The sequence below is a fragment of the Gavia stellata genome, chromosome 1 (assembly GCF_030936135.1).
Source record: "Gavia stellata isolate bGavSte3 chromosome 1, bGavSte3.hap2, whole genome shotgun sequence".
Lineage (NCBI taxonomy): Eukaryota > Metazoa > Chordata > Aves > Gaviiformes > Gaviidae > Gavia > Gavia stellata.
In genome coordinates, this window is record NC_082594.1 from 69,338,672 (window position 1) to 69,360,774 (window position 22,103).

Here is a 22,103-nt window from a genome sequence, read left to right on the forward strand (position 1 = left end):
AAAGCTTGTTCTGGAAGCAATGGACAGAAGTGGTATGAAGACAGAAAGATAGGAAAACAAGATCTTCCCACAGTAGATCAATATTATTAATGTAACTAAGATCTTTGCAGAGGGTAAGGGCACACATTTCCTACGTTAGCCGTTGTCGTAGCAAGTGGTCCCTACTGTTTACATTTAAAAATTGACCTTTTCATCTTTCATTACTGCCATGGAGATCAATAATCTCATGCATGAGGAGAGATACTGGTATCTGTAGGATGTCTGGAGGATAAAAAAACAAGGTTGTGGTACTCACTCCACTGTTTGCCTAAACACCTCTTTGTGAGTGTCCTAAACCAGCCTGCTTAAATTTCTTCTACAGCGCAGAGATGGAAGATAAGGCGAGAACTCATCATCATTCATTCTACATAATTAATTGGCTATGATAAGAGCTTGATGAAGCAACATTTGCAGTAATGCAGACTTTAAAAATAGATTGTATAATTCCCTTCATGTTTTCAGTTTCAGTCTACATTCATGCAGGATGTTATGCAAATCCATAATCATATCTTTTCCTCCCACACACATGCACTCATAGGAAGGCTGGCTGATACATGTAGAAATAAAACACATGTACCCATGTGAAAACATGCTTGTGTTGAGGTGTATGCATTAATTTTAAATATGCTAACAAATATTTACATTATTTTCAGCATTCTTTTCAACTGCTTGTTTCTGTGTGTACTTACATACCATGCTGCCATAACATGTCATGTAAGCACGGTGGTATCCATACATTCAGCTGCAGAGACATGGGATGAACATTGCTGGTGAGAGACAGAGTACAGGTTCAGATGCACCTCTGTTACATACAAATGTTCAAAAGATTTGTGTCCTCCCTAAGTATATGTCAGAAAACAATTGCTGCCAAGGCATTTTTAGTCTCTATTTATTTTCCGACATATTTGAACAGGAAGGGGAAAAAGTCAAAGAGGAAAAGAAGGAACAAAACACAAAAATAAACCGAGAGAAACTGAAGGGGGGAAAAAAAGAAATCAAATATACTTTCAGTCAGTCTCTCCATAATAAAGATTATAATGTGTACAATCATTTTTGTCAAAGAAGCCTATGATACTTATAGGCACACTGTCCTAAATCTGAAACTTCTGTCTCATATGTATGTATACACACATGGATATGTGTATATAGCCATATTTTCATACGTGTTTGTATCTATACACATGTGTATGTGGATATATGTTGTCTATAAATACCACCCAACCCCAAGGGTGAAGAGACCAGCGAAGCACATTCCTGATGGTCTGACAGAGCTGGGGAGCCAGCTTATGTAATTTCTGTCTCCAGTTTGCTCGAAATACAAAGGACAAATTTCTGCCTTACGTGCTGCTTCTGCAAGCAGTGCCTTACGGGCAGATTCCCGGAACCACCAACATCAACAACAGCAGAGTGGGGATAAAGTGACTGAAATCGCTGACACAACTCCTCAGCTAGAAAAAGCCCTGCGGTGGCCCAAAAAAAACCCAAACCAAACCACCCCAGCCAATTTCTTTCCTCATCATGTCCTAATATACACTGCTGTCATGTCTTGGAAGAAATTCAGGGCTGTTTCTACTGCAAGAAATAGCAAAAAGAAGGATAAATTGCTTTATCTTTGGCAGAAGTGGAGCAGGCCTTCTGTCATATCCCCAAAGCTGCTCCAGGGAGAGGATTTCCTCACGTGGATTCAGGCAATTATTTCACATTGAATGAGGAACAGAAACGTTTCTGCTTCCGCAACTGAGCCTCCCTGGGGGTCCTTTGCTGCCAACAGCCGGGATCTGCAGCTCCTGGGAGACGGGTCCGAGGGCTGATGTGGTTTCGGCAGCCGGTATCTCGCTGGGGTGCTGCCTCCCCCGGGTTCACTCCGGGGATATCTCCCTTCCCATGGGTGGAAAGGCAGCAAGCCACCCTTCATCCACATCCCGTCCCCAGGACAGCAGAAACTGGGGCACCAGCAGCTGTATTTCGGACCCTGAGCCCAGCCTGCTCACCTCCTCCCTCCCCCAGAGTCCAGTGGCTGGGTACCCCCAAAACCTGGGCAGGGGATGGAATTGCGTCCTGCAGAGCTCCTGCCCATGGATTACTGTGCCACCGAGCTTTCCTTCTCTATTAAAAAATTATCTTTAAATGTAAAAAAATTAAAATAAAAAAAAATTTATATATATACGAATATATAGGAAAAGCTTTTCTCAGGAAAGCTGAGAAACCTAAAAAAAAAGGTTTTCCGAAAACCACAGTCCTCGGCAGAGGCACAGCAAAACTCCCTGATGCGCAGAGGCCGCCCAGCCCTGGGGGGGTGGGAAGGAGCCCCCCCGGCAGCACCCCAGGCGTGGTGTGTGGGAAGGAGCCGCGCTCTCCCTTGCGATGCAGCCACCTGGCAGCCGCTGCTCCCTTCCAGGTACTGCCGAGGGAGCCCCGCTGCTGGAGCACAGCCACGCCGTGCCGGGCAATGGGGAAAAAAGCACATGAAAAGACACCACCCTGGCTGAAAGGTGATTTGTTGCAATTTCTGTTACAATAAGGTAAAGGGGTGATTACAGTAAAGTGTTTTGCATTTCTGCTTAGTTTGTTGGCATCGGTTTCTATAAATGCAATGGGACAACCAATGGTGATTCCCCCCACAGAGTGACCATTGCATTTCTCAGCTCCATGCAGATTCCTTGTAATTAGTGGCCGAGCACATCCCTTGGTATTGGTGACGACATCATTAAGTGAGAGACAACTGAACTTTCGTCACCAATCTAGTTTTAATTTAGGACATAGAGAATTTGCTTTCCAAATTATCCGCTTATATTTATGGGCATCAGAATTTCAAATTTACTGGAGCGCACCCGCTGTGAATACTATTTTCTGCAACTTTTATTATTCTGGAGAATGAATCGGTGCAGAACGTGAGAAAAATAAAACTGGACATCTAAACTCTATGGCCTGAATCCACCCATCTGTAATTGAAATAAATACTTGGGTGATTCATTTCTACTTAATTGAAAATCAAATTGATTGTGAGGGCGAAAAATAGGATTTATCAATCTTTAATATCTCTAAATAGGCATGCTCTTCGTCTGAGTTTTCACATTAATTTGTAGCTTTGAAAAAGTGGGAACATTTTAATTTAACATTTAATGTTCTCATGCAGTGGCTGAATCTCAACAGGGATTTTTACCTAAAGTACAGTATCTGACTGACTGCCACCTTACTTTTAAGTGTAATAATTAGTCTCATGGTGTATTGACAGCAGTTGGGGCATAGTTCAGGGAGGGGCGGACTTTCTACTTTCATGAAGTAGAAACAAAACAGATTTAGCAACGTGTGCAAAGTGACGGGGTTGGCAATACTACCATGAGTAATCCATGCATGAAAGGGTCCTGCTCAGCGCTTGTTTTTTTCTGAGCGCATTCTGCACAAGGTAATCCCACGAAGAAACCAGATTTTTCGTACATAGTAGTGACGAGAAGGAGAAACTCTTAGAGAGTTTTATATGTAAAATGAGTGAAAGATATTTGCCTCTTTCCCCAGACATGAGTCTTTGCTGAGGAGGGGTTGTGAGCAGCTCTGCTAGCAGCAACCATTAGAAAAGATTAGGAGAAGCCATTTCTAAAGCTGAAGGAGGTGGAAACACCTTCCGAAGGAGCAGGGTGCTTCAGCGGCAGGGATGTGCCTGTGACAGCTACACCAGGCTTGTCCAACACAGAGATGTCCTGGGACGTCTGTAACACCTGGGGCTCTGGAAAAAAACAGTATACAGTGAAGGCTTAAAACTCGTATCAGGAGTGGGAATGGCAGAGACATTGGCTGTATGAGATACCCTTGTGCAACACAGCTGTAGGTAAGCAGGCGTTCCCCTTGCACTGTGTGCATGGGCATTTTTGGTTGTTCACCACTAAGAGTCATTTCGATGCAGTGAGCTGTCGCACCCGACTCCATCTCAGTGCAGCAGCCCCCTTCCCGACCACATGCGCTGCTGCTCGCTCAAGGCATGGCACCCGGGGAGCAGCAAGAGCTACTGGGGTTTAAGCTGAACGGCACAAGTCACGAAATGTGTGACAATAAAAAATCAACAGAAGGAGAAAAGACTGATGCTTCGGAAACAATTCAGCCACTTAAAAGCTGTGTGAGACTTGGGGTGGGGGGGGGGAGGCGGGGCGGGGAAGAAAAAGAAAGGTCTTACAGTCCTCAGCAGGGTAGCAGAGAGAGGTTTTTGCTGCTCCTTCTCACGGTGCTGCTCCACTGACAGGTTGCAGACGTGAGTTCACCTTCGTTTAAGGTCAACTTTCCGCTGCTTGAAGTTGCTAATACAGCTGAATAGTCAGGCCCGAATGAGCCATGTCCCAAAGGGAGCTATCAAGCGGTACTTGCCCACTTAACTGATTAAGACCCGTTTCTAGTTTTTCACTGGCGATTGATGGATCTAGTAGTTGTCTTCCCCCTACAAGATAGATCAATTGACAAGAAAACTATTTAATGACAAAGCTTCTAAATGCTTGTCTAAGATCTTTCTGCATTTTAATAGCAGAGACAAGTTATTCAATCAGGCATGGCACTTAGCGCTATAGCGTCTCGTTGAAATGTATCAGCCTCTCTGAAGAAAATGCTTCAGGTCATGTTGTGGACAGAACATCCAGAGACACATTTAATGTGACAGGCTTTAGCATTCAGCATCAATGAGTTTGGGTTGGAAGCAAGCTTGCAGAGGTACTCTAAAATGCCAGCTGAGCTCGCAAGCATGTAGCTCTATTTGTTGGTTTAACCCCCAAGGGCTCTGCTGTGATTCCAGAAGTGGTGTGAATGTGCAGATGGGCAGTTGGTGCCTGGTAATAGCCCCATATTTGTCCTCCAGTTTCTGGCTCCAGGCTTTCAGCTTTGTTTCACATCTACATCTTTTTCACGTCTTTCTCTGGTCATAGTTTTGTTAGGCAGTGCTTTCTCCTAAGGTTTCCATGTTTTCCCCACCTGTACTAATTGGAAGCACAGTAGATTGCACTCTTGCTGAATAGACTAATTTATTTCTAAGTCACTGCTCCTACACATTTATGAATTTGGCAAGGAGGAGATATTACACTAGTCTGGAAAGTTTTCAACCATAGTCTGCTAAATTAATAACCCCTTTCATAATGAAATTTGACTGATTTTATACTTCTCGTAACTTTTGGGAGTGCACAAAACTTTCCAGCACTCAAAGAGGCAGTGTAAACTCTGCACGTTTTACTGAGACTGAGTAGCACTTCGATTCAAGAAGAGCTCATCTGTCCCATTGCAGTGATGGCTCACTGAAAGAGGAGGTGGCATAACCCGGTCTACTTTTAGGTGTTCAGAAACAGGGTGAGAAGGTAAGAAACTATTTTCTCTGAGTTAGATTCTGCTTCTCTCATTCAAGCCATGTTCTCATTTCAAAACTAAACTTTTCAAGCTGAGGAGGCTGCCACCCACATAGTGGGAGAACCCAGTCTTTTGTGCACCCAATTATGTGTCCCAGCAGAGTTCACTAAGAATCACACTTCAGTACCCTGCCCTTATTTTGGAGAAATGACAGAGTAATAGCAACACAGGAGCCAGATCATGCCTTGCCCTTGGGATTTTCACCACTTGTCATCGTACCTGCTACCTAAGGCAGATCACGCTTTTTAGTCTTTCATATTTATGGGTAGTCTGAACTAAAGACCCCAAAATACAGCCTGCTCCAAAGCTGCAAGCTTTTAGAAAGCACAAGCTACTGCACTGGACTGAAAGGTGACGCTCCCTTGCCTTTATCCATCTTTCCTTCTCTTTCCTTCCCGGCACTGGGGTTTGTTAATAGAGGCTGTCTCGCCTTTTAAGCATTAACATGAAGTTTCTTTGCCTGAAAGATAGGATAAGTCTAGTTAGTGTATGATGCTGCACTCCTCATACCTATCTAATTGAAAATGACCATAATTTCCCTGCAAGTTTATCTGACCAAGGAAACCAAAGAGTCCCTTTCATGGCCTCCCAGCTATGTTATTCATGTGATACAGGACAATAACCGGTCCAGAAAGGGCTGCTGTATCACCACTGATGGGACGCTCACGCTCCAGCTGAGCCTGCTGCTGTGCTTCAGCCACCGTCAAGATTAGAAGTACTGCGAGTATCACTTAATCAGTCTTCTTACACAGAAGTTTTGTCAGCCACAGATTCCCCACAGTACACCAGCTGTCTCAGTATTTACTCTGTCTTACAACAAAAAAGTTAAGGCTGCCAAAAAATTGCCAGACAACTTCCCGTTTTTGCACATGTAACAAACACCTGCAGCTATATTCCCTTCAAGGCATGAAAATTCATCTGAGAATGAATTTTGGTTTTGGGGAGGCTTTAGGAAAAAAATAAAAAAACCAATTATTTTGCTATTTTTGAGGTGAAAGAGGGTGAAATAGTAAATAAACTGAGCAAACCACTTCCCTAGCATTCACCATGTGGTTTGCTCAGCCTTCTTTGGAAGGGAAAGGAGAAAGGCAATGGCTTGAACACATCTAAGAAAATGTAGCCCAGCTGGGTGCAGGCAGGTGTGCTCCCCTTCCACCTGCATTTGAGAATATGCAAAGCAAACGCACTCATCCGCACCTGTTTGTGTAGACACATCCTGACTTTTTAAGCTTGAAATATGGTATCAAAAATAATCTCTTCTGTGCTGAGCAGGTGTTTGCAAAGTTGCATACAGATCATTTGTAAAAGACGGATTCTGAAAGACGAGCGGCGTGCACCAGCCCCGTAGAACAGGCTGCAGAGTTACGTCCGCCGGTTCACTCTGAGTGCCCACAGAAACTGCGTGTGTGTGGCTCACCGGTCTCATTACTCATCTTACAGCTGTGATCTCGCAAGTCAGCTTCTTATGTTTCAGGGGAAGTCAAAATGGTAGTAATGCTGACAGTAATGCATTAATTAACCACTGTCTACTGGGGCTCCCCGTGAACTTCTGAAGTGTGAGATTTTGTTAGAATTACAGTTTGCGTGCAGAGCTGCGGATGCTCACCCAATGATGCAAAGGGATGCAAACAACCTTGTTCAAGTCATGGTCCTGTTCCCTTCCTCCCCTTATTGACTGTCATTTTGTGCAAGGACTTCTTTTCATGGCTTTTCATGGCCCCAGTGGTTTCAGCTTTCTATCTACAATGTTATGGACAAAGTGGAATCCAAGTCATCGTGTTTACTAAATCGAGAGATCTTTATAACAACACATCTACACTACAAGACAAAGGAACATCTACACTCCTAAGAAATTACATTCTTCTTCCAGGCTGAGTTTGTTCAACCGCACTGTCCCAAGTCTTTTATTGACAATATAGAATGCCTTCCCCATGAGGTACCTTTTCCATCCATAAGTACTTACACAGGCTGGCCATGATGTCACTGAACCCCTTCAACAATGAGCTAGCAGAGGATGAAATTCAAAAGTTGTTGGAGCCAAGCACTGTGGTCTGTCTCCTGGTCCTCATTTCCACTGGTTTTCAATCTTGGATCAACTGGATCAATCAATCCTTGCTTTGACATCCTTCAGCATCTCCACTGCAATTATCAATAACAAACCTGCACACTCTTCAGAGAGGTTTGCTAATGTGGCGTTCAGAAGTAAACTCCTTGTCCTACCTCCCTCCTCAACATGATTTTAGGTCGTTAATTCATGTAAACATATTTCTTCTGCTCTTGTGTATTATCTGTCCCTATTCAGAATGCTTTTTTCCCCCCACTTGGGAACACCTTGATTTTCTGGTTGAGCTGATCCTCCACAACCCTTAGCATTTAGAATAGATGAGTAACATGAATCCTAAAGGCTTTCTCTGCAGACACTTGCAAGTTGCCGAAGCATGTGGTGCCTTTAATTATCCCAAAGTGAATGTCGCAACATGACCGCACCACCTGCATGGCTTAGGATCCAGAGCTGTGTTGGCTGCCTGCATGGTACTCACAAGGCTTTGCTCCATAGCAGCATCTATTATACATGAATACATATGCCTTTCTGCAAGACAGAGATTGCTCTATCCAATGCATGCTGTACCATGCTGGAGCTCTCCAGGCTACAAGCTGGTATGTCTCAGTGGTGCAATGCAGCTTTGATCCCAGAATCACTGTAATTATGTTACCCTATTGCTCCCTCCGAACTGCTTAGCTAAGCTGAGAAGCCATCTGCAAGATGGCTTGGGTTGGATGACATCTTGCTCCCATATCGCCGCCTTGCATCAGATGGTAGTGCAGGCTTGCTCCCAGCCAGCCCTGGACCTGTCAAGCTTCATTCAGCTGGCCCCACTTTCAAGCTCCCCAGCTGTGGCTGCCGCGTTGCCTTCATTTGCACCACAACACGGGCACTGCTCGGCTTGTCAACCAGAACTGGATGCCTTCGCTCTGCTGCCAGCAGCTCATCTGCGCCCAGGCTGCAGCTCACAGAGCAGAGCGAGACTGCAGGGATGAGCGGAGCTAGAAATATTCCTCCCATTCTGGATGGTGCGTTTCCCCCATCACCCAAAGTAGCGGCTGCTTTTCCCGGTTGCCTGTCCCAGTGATGGACATTTAATTGGATTTTAGAAATCATGAAGGTTCCAAAAGGCATGACTCTCCATGGTGGGGACTTGCACGCTACATAATGGGAGACTACCCAGTTCCTGCTCACATCTGCAATGGTAATGTTTGTTTACTAGCTCAGGCACAGAAAATGAGCCAAGTAAATTGTCACTGTCTCATCCCTGCTTTGAAAAGCTCGCTGTGATGATTATCATCAGGACAGTGCCTGAAAATAAACCTGTTGAACACAGGCAGACTACGTGAGGGTGACCCCAGAGAAAGAGGGGATTGTTTGGCTTCAAAATCCCAGAATGGGAAACAATAGAAGGAATTTGGGGAACTGCAGATGTTCAGCCGTAACGTTTTCTGCCTTAGAAAGAGAGGAAGAGAAAGAGAGAGAAGATGCACAGAGTAGGAAGGATTGCCTTGTGGTTGAGGGTTTTGGGAGCTCTGGCCTCATTTCCCAGCTCTGCTCAGGCGTCTCTTACAACCTTGGCTAAAGTCACTTCATCTCTCTGTGCCACCACTCCTGCGCTATTACATGGATTCCCCCTCTCTAGCACTACCCCCTCTCCCTCTTTATCTCTCCTCTGTCTGCCTCACCTGCCAAGATTGTAAGCTCTGCGAGGTACAGACCGCCTCTGATTTCTGATTTCTGTCTGTTTGGATTTGATTGTCTCTGATTTGATTTATTTCTGTTTGTACTGTATCCAGCAACCTCAAGCAGAGCCTATGGGTGATACCATAACACAGACAAAATAGACAACTGAGTTCTTTAAAGCTTCTGTACTAAAAAAAAAATAAAAAACAATTCTGACATGTTTTGCTTCTTATGAGCCAGCAGTAAATTTTAAGAAAGATTGGCTTATTGTAACAGTGTAATGGGTTTGCTGTAATGCAAATACTAACTGGCAGGTTCCTATGGTGTTACTATATGGATTTTTACATAATGTTTTTAAAGTTGTAAGCTCTGTCTGCTGCATTTAAATATTTGAACAAAGTCCTATGCTCAGGGACTGTAAACTTGATTTTGCTAACAGTCAGCAGAGCCATCCGCAGGTGAAATTCTGGTGTAAGCAGTAATCCCTGACATATGGCTGTTATCTCCATGAACTGATTGCCAGTTACCTCACTGGTGATAGCCTTCTTCCTGGCAAGATGCAAATTTCCATAAAGTCGCAACGTATCAGTCAGAAGATTCATACATTCTCTGCATTAGCAGTGTCATTTTGGATCGCTAGCATTCACCTTAGGAATGAATGAAAATTAATTCAAAACCTAATGTGCATCGGTAAACAAGGAAGACAAAAATTAGAAAAACTTACTCTCTTCATTTTCATCCAGAGTGTTTGTTTTCCATTATCAACAATAGCAATAGAACTTGATGGTGTTTCATTAGGGAAAGAGAAGATGTAAATCAGAGTGTATGCGTGCGTATGGTTGTCGCTGAGATTTTATACGCCACTGTTCTGACATATCAGCAACATTTTCCAGGCAGTAGCAGCTTTATTTAAGGTGAATTTTATAATCATCTTTGCAACTCAGTAGAGCTGTCACATTACCCGGAGATGTATGAAGGGCTTTCGCTGTAGCCCGTGCCCGCCAGCCAGACCCCTCTGGCACCTGTGGTACCTCTGGGCTTCCCCAGGAAGGTGCCAGGACCGCCCCCCGCGCCCATCACCGCTTGCCCCCGCACAGTGATGGGATCCCGCCAGATGAATGGGGCAGTCCCGGCCCCTGAAACTCATGTTTCAAGCTGTTTCCCGGCTGACAAGCGGCAGGTACTTTCAGGCTTACCTCCATCAGGATTAGAAACAGTGTCTCAAGATTTTGATCTCAGAATGATTTACCCAGAGTCTTATTTCTCTTATTCTTTATTTAGCCCTGTTTAGGTCTCCTCCTGCTTTCCTTAGATGCACAGATGAGTGAAGAGCTGGGTATAAAGCCTTGCGTTTACATTCACTCTCCATTTTCAGCTGAGGAAATAGTTTCTCAGTGGAAGAACGAGCAGACCTGCAGCGCAGCCAGAGAGAGTTGGCTTGCAATGGCGGGCGGAAATCCCGGGAGCACGATCCAAGGGAAACTCCGAAGACTCTGCTCTTCAGTTTTTCTCTGAGTGATAAGAGGAGAGGGCTGGCTCTACGGTTTACAGTGTTTTATTACTTCTGTCAGACAGGAAAGGGATCTAGGGGCTGCTGTGGCTTTCCAGTTTTGGAGAGATAACAATACTATTCACAGGCCTCCCGAGCCGATGGCAAGGGCATCTTCAACAAAGCCGCTTTACAGTACTTGTTAGAACACAAACTTTGCACAAACAGCGTAAAATGAAGTGAGATAAGCCAGTCCCTTTTATGTGCTTTATTTATTTATCTATAGATCCAAGATAAGCACTTGGCCAAAACAAGATCTAGCATGGCCCAAATTCAGCGTCTCAAAACAGGAACGGGTGAGAATCCGCCAATCACCAGCACTGGAGTCTCCTTGCCAGGTTCATAATTAAATATAGATACATGGTAGATGAAAGCATGCTACAGTGCTGAGGCAGTTTGCTACCACGGCACTGAGACATGAGAAGCAGCTTGTGCAAAGCCAACTGTAAGGAGTCAGTGAAGCTCATTTGCAAGGGAAATGCAAATACAGAGCTGATTGCATTCCCTTAAATGGGAAAGTGTGTTAAATCTGATAAGCGTGCTCTGAGTGTCTCCTAAGCGTGGGCTTGTCTCAGCGCTTAGTTTCTGTTCTTCAGCGGGTGAGGGAATGAGTGCTGTTCTGAAACCCTGCACAGGTGAGAGACAGCAATTCTTTCCCTCTACTTCTTTCACTATCTGCATAAATTAACATCTAGATAGCCTTTATATCTCCAAAGGACTCCACATATATTAACTAATTAATGCTCGCCATATCCCTCTATATTAAAGAAAGAATTACTCTCATTTTGCTAATGTTGAAATTCAAGTAGGAAGATTAAGTACCTAGGAGTGAATCCAGCTAAGCGATTTAGTCACTGAAGTCAAAGGGACTAAAAATTAATCATGTTTAAGAGCTTCGTTGGTCTGGGACCTGGGTCTTGCACAATGCCAAGCACCTTGTAGGATCAGGCGCATCCAAAGCCACAGAGGCATCGAGTATGAGAACCTGACATGAAATTGCTCTCCAGGAGCTCAGGTCCCAGTCCAGTGCATGAAGCCATCATATGCTCTCTAAAAGAAACTAAAAATGAGCAGTCTTGGGAAATATATGGACACATAAGGTAGATATCAGAAAACATACTTGGAACCAACAGATGTTGCCCACACGTAAACTGTGCATGTGTCCTTCATTGCCAGATTTCCAATAATGTAACACAGGGGTCTGGCACTTTCCAAAATGTCGCATCTCTCTGTCATTGCCCCCAGCGCCTATGGCAGAAAACATGAACAGCTACCTGCCTGGTATGTACAGCTCTTGACAAAAACCACCGCATCTCCTCCGACTTACAAAAACAAAGAGTCTGTTCCCCCAGAATTTTGAAATCGGTTTTCCTGGCTTCACAGCTGCAACATTACCAGCCAACAGCTCTGACAGTCCTCTCAGGAAGAAATTAATTGTAAAAAGGATTTAGAGGAGCCATGCAGATAGTGGGGTTTGATTACCTTCATTTGCATAGATGCAGAAGAACTTTTTTAGAGGCAAAGAGGGGAAAGCTGCACCTGAATCTTTAGCAAGTGCCAGTTTTATCAAGTTCAAGTTCAGGACTAAGCCCAGATCAGATACCCAACAAAATTTACATACAATGTTCCCAGGGGTGCTTGAATATGCCTTTCCCTTACAGATTTGCTGCGCTTTACTGATATTGCACAAGGTTGCAAGGTACTCTTGTAAGCAGCCCTCAAATGCTCATATTAAACATTATTTTTATAAGGAGGGGCCTTATTTGGGGATAATTATTCATCAGCATCTGAATATGTTGAGTGGGGCATTGGGGCATTTTCCTTTTCTAAAGAAACGGCTCTTTTGTTGACGTGGAAAATAAACGGTGAGCTCTAGAACAGGCTGGTCTATTGTAAAGTTCCCAAAATTAGGCTAAACAGCTGGTGACTCATTGTTGGGGTATTAATCAGAGCAAGATAAATGTGTGTGCAAAGCAAGGGACATGGCTTATCTGAGTGGGTTATTGACTGATTTTGGATTAATTTATGAAAGAGACAGGTGTTGATGGGGGTGAGACTGCAGTCATAGAAAAGAGTAAGGGCTCAGCTCAGCCGGCCCCTCCTGGTTGATAAGCTAAAAGGAAAACTGCCTGCAAAGCAGAGGAGGGATAAAGGAGAACAGCAGGGCAGGGCGGCGTGTGCAAGCCTGGCGCTCTCAGGCAAGCAGGAGGCAGCCTTTGTGTGTGCAGACAATAAAACGGCATGTGTGTGAGGAGTGCAAGGGTCAGCGATAGGGAAACCTGGGACCAGGCAAGCCTTGTGTAAGGAGAAGACCTTTTTTTTCCTCTATGGCTACGCTGTGCCAGCTGTGCTTCCCCGACTGCTGGCAAAAGAAGCAGGTATTGCTATTAAACAAGTAAATCCCAGAGACTCGATCAGACTTCACCTGCCTCTCCTTTTCACGTGCTGCAAAACTGTCAAGCTCAACAGTTACGGGTGAAATGGAGCGAAGGCGGGGCAAGCAGCGAAGTGTGGAGGGAAGAAGCCACCGCCGGTCATGGGTCACGGGGGAAGGAAGCCAGCAACAGAGGGAAGGGCTGGTCCCTGTGGAGGCACATCAGTTCTGCTCTCCTCGTGCTTAGTGAGGCCACCCGCTACCGTGATGAGGGCTGTAGAAAACACCAAGGCAGAGAGGGCGCACTGAGATAATAACTTTTAGCAGCTCCTGATGAAGTTTGGAAGAAAATGAGCGGAAAGCATAAATAGTCTTCTTTCAAAGAGACTGCTTAACTTGAGCATTTTGTGGGACTGTAGAATTTCTCTGCGTGATACAGATGCACTAGATAGGCATGGCATGAAGGCAATCTTTGTTATTTAGCACACGTCTCCACAGTACAGCTATTGATGTGTTCTCCCCCTCTGAACTATGTAGCACTTATTTTTCACATGAGTAAACTAGCTTTAATATTGGCCTAGAATGTAGATAAATACACTGAGCATATAGATTTCTCTCCATCCCTGTAATACTGCATGAATCTCTGGCCTGGATCTCTGGCTTTTCACATGGGTAGCCCATCTTTAATATTGATTTGGAACATAGATAGATAGTACACACATCATGGATTTATTTCAGTCTTTGTTGAATCTCTGTTGATTTGGAAAGTAGATAATCTGCAAGAATGAATTTCTCTGTAACATTGCTTTTTGTGCATACAGAGTGAGAAAATAATATAACTAATATCTTCTAGGGTGCTAAGTAACTTCCTTTTTGCTGACTGTAACTCCTCCTCCTCAGCATCTGATGTCTGCGGCTGTCTCAGTGAAATGGCTGTGCACTGTGGTGAAATGGCAGGGCACTTTCACAGTGAGACATCCCATCTGTCTTCCTTTCCCATAGCATTGCAAGTGTCCCTTTGCTTGAATGCCAGTTGCTGACCCTGCCTTTCATCTGCTGCTGCAGGCTCTTAAGTGGGGAGGTTGTAAAAATGCCTCTGGGGTTTGGGTTTGCTTTCTTTTCTGATGGCTTGGAGGTGGCATTTGGTTTTTACTCAATGGTGGGACATAGTTTCTGACAGATGGTGTCTGTAAAGCTTGCAAGAGTGTGGTACCATTGAGCAAACCAGTGTGTCTACATCACACCATGCAGCCCTGGGTGGTGGCACGGGTTCGGGTCCTCAGCACAGGACAGCCGGTGTTGCGTGGCACTGCACCTCGGTGAGGGTGCTCTCCCCACAACAATGTGACATATGATGGTCACGGTTCCACACCAAACCACAGCTGTGTGCTCATGGCCTGAGCTCATTGGGTCAATGCAGGTTCAGTGAAATCTTCAGCAGATCCTGGCATAGGCAATTCTTGAGAGCCAGGAGCCTAAAATACATGGGCAGTAACATCAATGTTTTGTGAGATCCCTCTTTTTAGCGTAAAGGTTGAATTCCCTAGCTTTTTTTTTACAGTCTTGTTGGATTTGGTGTTTGCCAGTGTGATAAGGCACCAAGCTGCGCAGCACACAGGTAGCTCTGGGTGGGACCCCTCTGCCCACCTCAGCAGTCCACCCAGTATAGCTACCGGAGGGGAAGAAGTACTCGTAGGGCCTCTTTCATCCCACCCTGAGGGGAATATCTCAAACAAGTGAGGGGACTTGTGTTCTTGACGTGTTGGTTTATACCATAGGGTGACCAGATCACATACAGATGTCTACGGTACAGACGTTTGATGAATCCTGCCTTTGGTGACTGATGGTCAGGCTCCTGCCATTGCAAAGCAAATAAGGCATGTACAAGGGCTAGTCACTTTGTCTGCCATGTAATTTCTCCAGTATGATCATGTGTAGTACCGGCCACCACAATAACTCCAGTGAACCGTTAAGAAGCCTTAAGACTCATCCTGTGTTAAGACTTGTTCTGTGTTCACTTGTTTTTGGCCTACAGAACATTTTCCGCATGCCCATTTCATTATCAGCCATGCTGCTTGTAATCCATGTGCTTACTTTAATAGGATTTAGTAGTCAGATAGGATTCCCTTTAATTTATAATCAGTATTAGCTTCCTCAACATCTTGCTGTTCCTTGTTATCTTCATCAAAATTGCTGAAGGGTTGGTGTAGGGTTGGACTCTTGGTGAGGGCCCCTACATTTTGGGGTCTCCATGTAGGTGGCTGGCTACATGAGATACCATTGCAGTCAGTGGCAGTGTAGGCCTCTCTCGAAGCCTGTTACTAAATACAAGTGTCTAATGCTGTTGGAAGCATGTGGATGGATAGAAAATGTGGGGCTGGGAGATATCACACAGGGCTGCTGAAGAGCTGTGCGCTTTTGGAACAGCAGCTGGAGATGCTGGGAGAGCCCAGGGCTTCTCAAATGGCACAAGACCCTGGCATGTATGCCAGGATATTGATTCCCTAGTAGTCAGCTGGTCGTGCCCTGGATGTGGTCTCAGCAGAAAATACCACCTTCACCAGCGACAGGCTTCTAGGTAGCATCATGTGGCCCTCATCCAGGTCTTCATCTTCTGTTTTTTTTGCTATTTTTGTAGTGCATTTAGGGGATGCTATCCAGAGCCTTTATTTGTCAGTGAGATCAAAAGCATAATCACATTACTTCTTCCTGTTAAAAAAAACCCTACTTATGCAAATAGTTGTCAGTGAGGGTTTTTTTTGTCTTCATATGTATGTGTATTTATTAAAGGAATGCATATAAGGCTCACTTTTCATCCCAGGTCACCAAATCTCACAAGGCTGGTCATAACGTCAGCCTAATGTCATCAAACCTTCATTTCCTGCTTGTAGCTGCTCTTATACTGAAGTTTAATAGGGGCTTTTATGAGTTTTTTGAGCACAATGGAGATAAAAATAGGCAAAGCACAGGATGTTCATCAGGCCTTTTTTGTAGAAGAGCCTGAAGCTGCTACCTCTCTCTGGATCCCCATTGTTTCCTAACTTCACCCCTTGAGGGTGAGATGTATCCTTAGCCAATTGATGAGAGGGAAAGCATGCTGCTAGAGGAAGTCTCTTGCTGTGATTTCTCTGTATGAAAAATATGTTTCGTTCACTGTGATCCTTAGCTTTCATGGAGTTCAATAAGGATAGGATTATAAAATCCACCTGTCTTCAACTCTCTTTTGCTAGAGGGATGACATGCAGGAAACCTATCTGCTATCTATATATATGAATGCCAAAAATAACTAGGTCATAATAAGCTTCTGATTATATCGCTATCCATTCCTTGAGAGTTAAAATTTATCTTACTTTACCTCACGTCCAAAGTTTGTGTGGGGGGTAGTTTTTGATAAATTTAAGCAAAATTCCCTTAAATAAAACGGCAGTTGAACTAATTTTGCTTAATTAGCACTTTTTTTTAACATCAGGGAATAAGAGCAGAATGCAAAGAGACTGCTTTAATAGATTGGAAATTATGAGCATTTTATACTGTGCAATAGGACTTTGTGCAACTACAACTAGCAGGCTTAACAGCTCAAACTCTCCTGGCTTTGAACACTGAAAATGCTGTTAAATTATTAAGCTTAGTCTCAACCAGCAAGGACATTCAGTGTCTGAAACCATACCAGACCTCAAGGCAGTTGACAGCAGGTAATATAATGAACAGAACAAAGAGAAATTAGGATTTTTAAAAAAACTTATTCTTCCGTTCATCTCTCAAACTGAAAAATTTAAAAACAGCAGCTATGAAACGTGAGCCAAAATTAAAGCTTTTTTAGATTTCTCTTGTAGAAGCAAATGATAACAATTATCACTTCAGGCTGAAGGAAAACATATCAAATCTATTTGAAGCATTTTAATCCCTTATGAAATGAAGTGCAAAGTACAGACAGCATTCAAAATGCAGGGAAGGAAGTAAAGAATGTAGTGCTTGTTTTATACAAAGGCTCAGTGGTTAAATATAAATTGAGCCAGAGGCAGACAAGGAGGGGAAGATGGATGGAGCGGAGGTCAGGGCATTCATCTGGGACTTGTAATACCAGGGCACCAGTTGCTACCCTAATAACCTTTTAGGTATGAAGAGGAGTGGCATTGACAGGAGCATCCTTATATTACACAGCCTGGTGTTTAGGCACTCCAGGGAGGTAAGAAATGTAGATTCAGATCCACTCTGGTTATGACACAAATAAGAACCGGATTTCACATGTTCTAGGGATTGCTTTAATCTCTGGACTTTGGGCAAAACATGGGAACATGAGCAACAATACTTTCTTCTCTGTCATGGTTTCATGCATGCAAACCATCTGCTTTTCAGTATAACCTGTTCTGCTGTTTCAAAAGCCTAGATGTTAACATTTACTAAAATGTTAACTTTATGTATGGACTTTCCAAAATGGAAAATATTTCTGGGTGTTGTAGATAGTAGTAGTGAAATGTTCAGACTGTGATAATGAGAAACCTTGACGGTATGCACACCAGCTTCTGAGAGCCAGCTAAAAGGGTGTAGGTGGGGGAAGATTATGCCAGCTGAATTTGGGCTTACTTTTAAAATACTGGACTTCTGCAAAATCAAGTGAGAAAATGTTTCATTCACACGGTAGAAAATTATGGTTTACCTAGTTTCCTGTGTGAGTATTAGATGGAGACTCTACATTGTATCACATCACATCTCCAACCCTGCTAAGAGGTTCCCTCCACCCGGCGCCCGGTTCCTGCTGTGGCACCTCAGTGTGGTCTCCATGAGCTGCCGCCGTTCCTCTTGGCTCTTTGCACTCGTGACCAGGAATAACTTGGAGTTACAGCTTTAAACGCTGCCACTCTACTGCCAAGAAGCAGCCCGTGAATCTCAGTCATGTTGCATTTTCTACACTCACAGCTAGTCAAGGTCAAGATGTCCTAAATGTTTACAGGAGATCACTGATGAATGGAGAGCTGTTCAGACATGCTGAATTGCAGATAGCTACTTTAACTGACTTAATTAGAACATGCTCAGTATAAATGCTGCATGAAGATGAATTTTGCTTCTGCTAGCCCCTAAGTGGTCTTTCTCTAGAGGCTAAATAGGTTGGAAAAGAATTGAGGTATGGACAAACTTCAAATAAATCATAAAAGGAAGGTGAATAAATGAAGAACTGAGTGCAAGATTGAAATACACACGGTGTTTCGACAGTATACATATATACTGTGTGCTCCTATGGTAGTGTCAATTTTCCAGGTCAAGCGGAAAGAGTTATGAGAGAGTTTGACCCAGATATTGCTGAGACCCTCTGAGGCAATTCAATATTGGATTACTGCTAGTAAAGGGCATGCAGAACAAAATACAATCTTTCTGTTAATTGCTGTAAGCCTGCAAAAGCAATTTTTTTACCATAATAAAGAAAGCCAAGTCTTATTCAGGACTTTTGGATTCTACTCAAGAGCTGTCACCAATAGCAGATGCCAGTAATAAATATAGATGAATTTCCAGAAACGCAATAAATATGGAGGTATGCTCTGTTTTTCCCATCAGATCTATTTTATAATAGCATATATACTGTAAACAAAAGGAAATAGAGTATTTTAGTATTCTTTAAAGACACACCTGGAGTTTATCAATCAGTTTTAAATGTCTTGTTGTTTCTTTTCCTCCCTCCCACTCAGATAACAGAAATCCCTGACAATGCCCCACTCCCCCACCCCACCCCCAAATAAGCAGAGTGCTGAGAGGGGTATGGAGGGTCTTTGTTCTGAATGGTGCTGCAATGGTTTCCTTTCATTTCTTCCTGGAATACAGAAATATGGATCCTCTGTTAGAGCAGCAGAGTGCAATTACACTGCATCCCTGAATTTTTATGGAGACCACTTCTGTCTTTTATGTTTTGTCACTGCAGGAGAAACTGCCCTATTTCATTTCTTCCTTCCAGAAAGAAAGGGACTGTGCCCTGTAGCAAACTATTACATGGGAAGATCCTGGTTTGAATACAGACTTCCTCTTTTATGACAAATTATTCCTGTCTACTCTACCAAGGACACAGAAATGCTGGAGAGACGCTTGATAGCATTCATCTCACCTAACCTGAGGCATCTCTCAGGTAGATGTCTCCACCTGAGCTAGACTAGGGATCCCTTCCTAGACTAATGGTTAGAAACATGCATTTCTAGTTCATGAGTCATCTGATCTGGTTTGGATGATTACCTTAGGACAAGGCGAATCACAAGGGAGAAGGGCTCATTCCTCTCTGCTGATAAGAAAAAAGTAGCTAGGAGAGTATCTTTGATGAAAACATCTCCTCTGTAGATGCCTATGTTTAGGTGTGGTGGATTCTGACTCAGAAAGATCAGGAAATAGTGTCTGCCACAAATATCAAGGACAACCCACTTTGCTGAGACCATTTAGGCAGTTTGACAGTGGTTGCTGTGGTTCTGTCAAAAACTTTCTGGTGAGGTAAAACTCTGCTTTCTCCGTGTGTATTACTCCAAACAGGAGAGTTAGCCTACTAAAGAAACTTCCAGGAAAAAAAGGGTTATTTCTTTAGTGCTGAGGTTAATCTATTGTTTCGTGATTTTAAGGAAATCTTGAAGCTTAAATGCTGTAATGAAAACCTGTGAGTAGAGAACGCCGATGAAAAACACACAAAAAAAATAATTTATGTAGCCTTATTCCCGGAAGTCTAGCTATGCCTCTCGAATCATTACTGCAGAAGAAAGCATTACAATTTTTCCTTGCTCTGTCTTTAAGATTGTCATTTTGATGTAATTTTATTACTGGGTTCTACAAGTTGCTGCTACTTACTTTAAATACCAAGTTAACTAAAAGGCCTTGTAGCTTTTGTGAAAAATGCAGGATTAAAATATTGCTGGGAGGTCCTGTCCCAGCTGAAAGGTGCCTGGGAAATTTGAATGAAACACAGTAATTCCTCCTGCCTAATCCTTTATATGAGCTAAGCCTCTGGGAAGTAGCCACTTGACCAACTGGGGGCAGGTACCAGCGGTCTTACTCAAGCATTAGCTGTGTATTAACCATCCGTCAACAAAAAGGATAAACCACAACCGCATGACCAGACAAGCACTCAGAGAGATCAAAAGGGTGTAATCCAAACAGCACGATTCGAAAGCTGTTTTCTGCTCTTTGAACATATGCATGGACAGCAATGTCACTCCTCGGTTCCCGTATATCACTGGGGAAGGAGCACACACAAACCTGGTGGCCCTGGAAAGTGTATGCTCCAGGGAAAGAATCCTAATTCAGCTTACTATAACATAACATAATTTACTGAGGTAGTCACCATTCGGAGCACAGCATTTAGATTTGTTGCTCCTGGTAAATTCTGCAATGGGTGCAAAACTGAACTGGGAGTAGGAAATGTATGCATCTGTGCGAGCATATTAATGCAATGGGGAAGTCAGTACTAGGGAAAATGCTATTTCTAAATGTAAAGCTTTCATGTGCACTCAAGGACATCAAAGACTTATCTCTGATTCTGAAAACATATTAGGATTAAAATAACATTGAGCTAAATTAATACTACTGGTATTAAGAATCGTAATAGTACAAAAAAGGAGACAAATCCCTCTGTTCTAAATTTATTCAGCTGTCTTTGAAAAGATGCATGTGCCCTTATTAAATCAAATGTATTCTGTTTTCTCATCAATTTTGCTTGTGGTTTTTGCCCACTTGTTTTAGTTAAGAAAAATTCTGGCACTCCTATTTAAAATCGCGTAGCTAACTGCATCGTGTATCCAGCTGATACAAATGCTTATGAACTGCCTGTAATAAATTAGCTGATGATGTAGGACACCCAGATATTAGATGAGAAAACTATTTTCATTCTTTGTATGAAGAAGTTACTATACAAAGTATTTTTAATGAGGCATTGTCCAGTTTTAAACAGATCCTTAGATGAAGCTTCGTTAAAAGACACTGCAAAAATTAAAGACCGTACTGCGTTAAGAGGAACTTTGTAGAACTGTTAAGCTAGTATTGGAAAGACGGTGAAATTGAAGTTTCAGTCCCATACATAGCCCTAACTGTTATTCTTAACCCCAAGGAGCCTGTCAGTCAAAAACTCCTCCCAATGAACCGTCCTTGGCCAACCATATGCAACACCTCTTCCAAATGACAAGTGCCTACCACAAAATGCCATCTTCCACCAGTTAAATACAGAGGTACAGGCTGCTTTGTATCAGACAGATATGGGATACTAGCTGAGCACACGGTTATCTCCATTTCTATGTGATGCTTGTTGACAGCAGAGCACTTCTGTCTCGGCTGTCGCGTAGGTTCCATGTATGTTCAGAGCCCCCATTCCAACATACATGCGTTCAACTCATCTGTGTTTAATCCTTCCAAGTATCCCCTTCCCCCTCCCTTATCCATTTCCTGAAATACCTTAAATATATACTCTGAGCCTGTAAACTCTGATACTATGCCTCAGTCGCTCACTTATACAAGTTAAATGGAGTATGAATAGAAGGTAAGTGGGAGGTAATAGGATGGAATTAATGTCATTTTGGTGAATCTAGATTTCCAGGCATCAAACCTGTGTTTCAGTCTCTAATGCCCTGAAAATAAAAGGTCTTCGGTGGGCACAAACGTTATGTTACTGCTTAAGACAATAAAGCAGGAAGACGTATTACTATTAAATCTCTTATCAATTCATTTAATAGATAAAATGATTCAACTGTTTCTCAACTCTGAAAAAGCTTTACAATGCATCCCATCTGATCCTGATTTATTGGTATTCATCCTTCCCAATATGCGTGGAGTCCTTTTGGCAGGGGCTGACGTTCTCTCATCTGTTGTATCCTGATACACATCTGCTCAGAAGTGTCACGTGTAGGTCAGGCACAGCCAGAGCCACAGACAAATAGTACGAAGGCAGATGGTTACCAACTGCATTCTGGGCAAGATTTTGGCTCAACAAGGTAATCACTTGCTCTGCTCTCAAACATATTCCCCATTTCTCCAAAGTTTTTTCCACCATTTAAAAAAAAAAGTTGGTAAAATCTGGACAA